This window comes from Cupressus sempervirens, chromosome 7, assembly GCF_028749045.1.
Source record: "Cupressus sempervirens isolate cs-2001-9-10 chromosome 7, ASM2874904v1, whole genome shotgun sequence".
NCBI classification, from domain to species: domain Eukaryota; kingdom Viridiplantae; phylum Streptophyta; class Pinopsida; order Cupressales; family Cupressaceae; genus Cupressus; species Cupressus sempervirens.
Window position 1 is genome coordinate 139,988,065 of NC_143124.1, and position 5,464 is coordinate 139,993,528.

Consider the following 5,464-nt stretch of genomic DNA (forward strand, 5'->3'; position numbering starts at 1 on the left):
GGGGTACATCATGTAGTAGCTAAAGCTATCACACATGGAGGCACTGATAGCACTTTGTAAATAAGTCAATTGTATTTACTTGTTGGATAAAGATAGTCATGATTGCACAACCACCAAAGCCAAAGCCAACTATTAATTCCCAACCTAATTTAAAGAATGTGTTCTAGATAAATAGTTGTTTGGCTTGGAAGGAAAAAATGGAGGTTTTTTCACATAGTTTTAATCACATGCATAGGGAAGATAAAAGTTAGGAACACAGAACCACAAGGAACCAAAATTTTGTTTGTGTCATGCTTTGGTTTTTCTTCTCTATTTTCCCATTTTTCTTCTCCATGTTTCTTAGTTCCTTAATTGACGACTCATCCAACAATCTTGGAAAAAAAAAATCCATGACTCATGACATCTACATACAAATTCCATGTCAAAAAATTAGTCAAAGAAAAAAAAAAAAAAAAACTAGAATATTGATAGAGAAAATAATAAGGAAAAAAATAGGGGTCCATGAGAGCCAATTACAAAGAAAATGAAATGGGTACATGTAGAGGATGTGTATGTATTAGTGGAAAATCTCTATAAACACGGGTGTTTAATAGTAATTAAGTGGATTTTTTGGTTAGTAGACCAAACGATTAATGAACTAAGAAGAAAGAAAAGCATAAATGGACAACACCTATGTAAGAATGTTACACATACTTTTACAATGGGAATAAAAAAATGCAACACCCATATAGAAAATGAGCGAAAATGTCACAATGAGCAATTCTTTTAATTTTGAGCTAGATATTTTTTAAATATCTTGTCTTATCATTAAGTTTTATACAAGCAGTCTTAAAAGGAATAGGTGATCAATCAACATGAATAGAGATTGGGCTATTGAAGAAGGTAGATAAACTTAAGAATAACTAAAATTTGCATCCTTAAATCAAGGCATGATGGAATCATGTAGGGGAAGTTACTGGAAAAGAAAATATTAGCCATAGATTGTTTCATAAATATGGAGAAAATGGGGGTGAAGTAAAAAAAAAAGAATGCATATACCACATAATTTTATGGGTCAATTCATAAAGCATCTGATATCTACACTTGGCACACACATGGGGAGGCACTTGCCAAGGTGCTAATGCATTCCTATCCACTAGATGAAAAAATAATGAATGATAACAATAGGGATTTTGTTATCAACTACAATAAAAAACATGTATTATTTATTGAAATAGTCACCAACTCATATGTTGAGAAATTGAGAGATTTTTCTTCAATTTCCTAGCTCTCATGTTTAGAACCCATAGTTGACCTCACCCAAAGAATCACATAACTCCCATTGTTTCTTCTATAGGAAATTTTGGAAAAGGAGTTGACACCAAAACTTAGGATAGGATAATTTTTACAAGGTTTAAAGAAAGATTAAACAATGTTGAGCTTTTATCCATCCACTTCAATATTATTTTCTTGTGAAGTCATCTCTTTAAATGATAGCTTTTTGGTGGTGTAGAGATGTAGTGCTTAGTTTTAATTAATCTTTTTTCTCTTGTATAGTATAATTTGGCTTTGGAATGATAAGTTGTATATATACATTAACTGGTCTAGGTTTGACAAGTCATTTTAGAACTCACTATTCTATAAGGCCTTTACCATTCTTAGACCATCTATGAACTTTAGCCATTAAATAGTAGTATATAAATAACCCATGAAAAATATATAAAAGTTGTGTTTCTTGTCTATAAATCTGATTCTATCTCAATATTTTGTAAATTCACTACTAGAGTTGGGATCTTCATAGTGCTTTTAATTCCTTATTATTATAGGCCAACTTAAGACTTCTTACACTTGTTCTCTTAAATAATTTTTTAAAATAGACTTGGATTCATAACACAAGAGCTATTTATCTAATGATGTTAAACATAAACTATCATATTATCAGTGAATGATTGAAATTGAGATTTGTGTAATCAAAGCACTTTTTCTATGGAGCCTTCAGAAGTTGTCTATGATCATTTAGAAACTCTCGGCTTACTTTATTTATACACCATTTCATATTCCTTGCATCGATCATTTGATTGTCGATATGGTTAAGGAAAATTCCTTTAACTAAAATCTCAAATTTTGTTTTCAATTAATACTTAACTTCTTTCTAAATTAGATGACACATAGATATTATAATTGAAATGGGATTTTATGGTCTTATATTGCATCACCACTTTTAATACATCTACAATTGATCATAATTGTAGGAAGCAACTCCAATTATACCTAGTTTTTAAGACATTTGAGACAAACTGATTAAGAGAAAATTTAATAGGTCCCGAACATGATAAAGATATAAATGTGCAATTAGAATATTTATGTTTGAGAATGATTACATAGAACATTTCCCGTGGGGAATCTTACGTATTTTTATGTCAACGAATGAATAATTGCAAGGATGAAGTGTCATAGAGTTGTGTGTTAAACTAGTACCACTATGTTCTTATGAGAGAGATTCAATATATCTAATTTCTTTATTGAGATCATGAAGACTATCTTCCATAGGTTTTAGTATCCTCTTTTAGAATTCTTGCATGAATGAATTTTGGTATATATGATTTTTCGGCAAGTGCATGTACATTGCAAATAGTTTTTTCTTTTATATATTGATGTTGGGTACGACATTAGAATCATCTAGAGTAAAAGTAACATGACAAGATAGGGAAATAAGTTGGATTCCTTTGCAGTGTGGTCTATTATGAATATTATTTTTAATTTTAAAGAATTTACATAGTGATAGATGTTATCTTATGGTGACTGACTAGGTAAGTACCTTCTTTTCAAAAGAAAACTTAAGGAAGCTATTGAAATTAACTATCATCCCATCAACCTCAATCGAGATGATGGATGGTCCATTAGCTTGTCTTGGCAACCTCTCCTGGGCTCGCTTAATACTCAGCATCACCCTTGATGCTTCTCGAGCTTTCCTGCCCCCCCTGGTGTGTCCCCTAGTCTTCCCTTGTCGCTCCCTCGTTTTGGCCTGTCCGGTTTATGGGGAAGCCCCCCCCCTTTCGTCTTCAGTCTCTTGGCCCCACCTTGTGGTCTCTGAGCTCCTCCCTCCTCATGTTCTCTGTGTTCTTTTTTCAGGTTGCTTCCTGTTGTCTCTCCTCTCTTTTTTGTCGTTTCGTCTTAGCCCTCCGTGTCGCTCTAACCCTCGAGCTCTTTCCTGTGCCGTTGGTTTCAGCCTTGGGTCTTCCATCTTGATGTCTTGTTTTTTTTTATTATCCTCATTTATTTATTTATGATTTGTTTTTCATCTCTTTGTGCTTGTATTCTTTAATCTGGGTTGGTTCCAGTGTTGTGTCTGTTTCGCACTTATGGCTTATTTTCGCATTTTCTTTTAGTAGCGTTTTTAGTTTTTAGGTTCGATCTATTTATTGAGGGTTTTTTGCTCCTGAGCTTAATTTTACTTATTTTGTTTTTAGCTTCTTTGTTTTGGTATTAGGGTCCTTTCTAATGTTTCTCTTCTTGTTTTTCTCTTGGGGTTAAAAATTTTTTTTTGGCTTGTTCGATTTCGATATAGTTGTATATAAGTTCTTAATATTTGCACATGCTTTTATTTATTTATTTTTTGTTTTTATATATATATATGTAAGGGATTGAGTCTTCTTCATTTTTATTATTATTATTTTAATATTTAATTTTTTAATTCTTAATTTTTTTATTTTTAACCTCTTATAGTTATTTATTCATTTTCATAATCGTGTGCTTCCTCCCCTTTTTCACACTGATCCTTAATTTTTTAAATTTTTTAAATTTTTTATTTATCTACTTATTTATTTATTTTTTATTTTTTATTTAGTTATTTATTTTTTATCATTTTTTAATGCATTATATAAAATTCCTTTACATAAATATACATTATTTGCATTTATACATATGATTGGTTATTCTGTACCGGTTCTCTTGGTGGTTGTGTCTTTATTTTTGGTCCTCTTGGTCTTTGTGCCCCTCCCTCCCTCTCTTTTTAGGACTGCTTGTGGTTTCCTGGTCTGCACATTCCATATTCTAATGTTCTCTCGTCCTGATGATGGATCATGTAGTATGATCCGAAACGTTGATGCTAAAAAAACTCACACAATCTAATCCAGAAACATTGCTCACATACTAATGGATTGTGGAAATCTGATTATGTTAATAAAAGATTAGTTGAAGAAGCAATAAAAAAGGAAAATAGAGGATGATAAGAAGAAGAGATTAGAAGAGGAAGAAAAGAGAGAAAAAGAAATAAAAGAAAGAGAAGATAAAGAGGAAGAAGAAAGAAGAGTCAAAGAGGCAATTGAAATGAAGCAAAGAGAAGATGATGCTAAATGTTCTAATTCATCTACTCCAATTTGGCTTGCTAGCCTAACAACTAATGATGATGATCAAACTAACTTGATCTCATGTTTGTCAAAACCGATTGAGAAGAACAGGACAATGAAGAACCTACAAAGAACCCTAATGGAAGTTACTGAAAGATTACATAGTACTTTGGTAGTGTAGAATATAGAGGTAGATCCTAAATAGAGGGCATAGGTAGTGCTAAAATCTTTTGATGAGGAATTCAAAAATTTATTGAATGTTTTAGAATCTAAGGCACAAATCTCACATGATGCTAACTTGTTTAGCACTATTTGTCGAAAAATTAAGAATGATTAGATAAGTCTTAATACTTGTATGAAGGAACTTCAAAAATGTCAATAGGATGGCAAGATATTGTAATTTAAGTGTACATTATCTCACAAGTTGACTAAGGATCTTGATAGTTAGATTGAAGGTAATATGAGTGAGCTAGATGCACTATCTAGCCAAATACAACATCCTTCTTGTAAAATTGATGATCTTGAAGGACAAGTGGCTAGTATTCATAGTGATATCAGGAAATTGGAACTTTGAAAGGAACAAATTTGGAAGAGAGTATCAAATTTTAGAGAGTCTATTGCTCTGAAAATATCTATTGTTGAGAAATAGTTGGAGGAATGTGTCAAGCCCAAGGACACTTATTCTAACTTTTACTTCGATCTTAATGTAGTTGAGATTGCATCATATGCCCTATGTGCAATTCTCACCTCTATTGAATCAACCAAGGATACATGGAAAAAAGGGTTTGAGTAATCTTAAGGCAGGATTTGATGATTGCATAAAGATACTATTAGTTTAAGGTAGATGTTTATAGAGATTTTGATAGTAGATGAACAATTTTTGGACAATTTTTGACATTTTAACCTTTGTCATTAATGTCAAAGTGGGAGAAGTACATAAGAAAATTGTAAATCAGCTAAAGGGGAGAAAATAGTATTGTAAAGTATGAAAACACATTGTAAGGGGGAGCATATGTAAGATGGACAAGTTGTACTAGATGATTAATGTAGTGTTACTTTATTGTTTTTTGACAAGTATTTGATACTTAGCCAAATTTTCCTATTTTGTTGCCATCGATGCCAAAGGGGGAGATTGT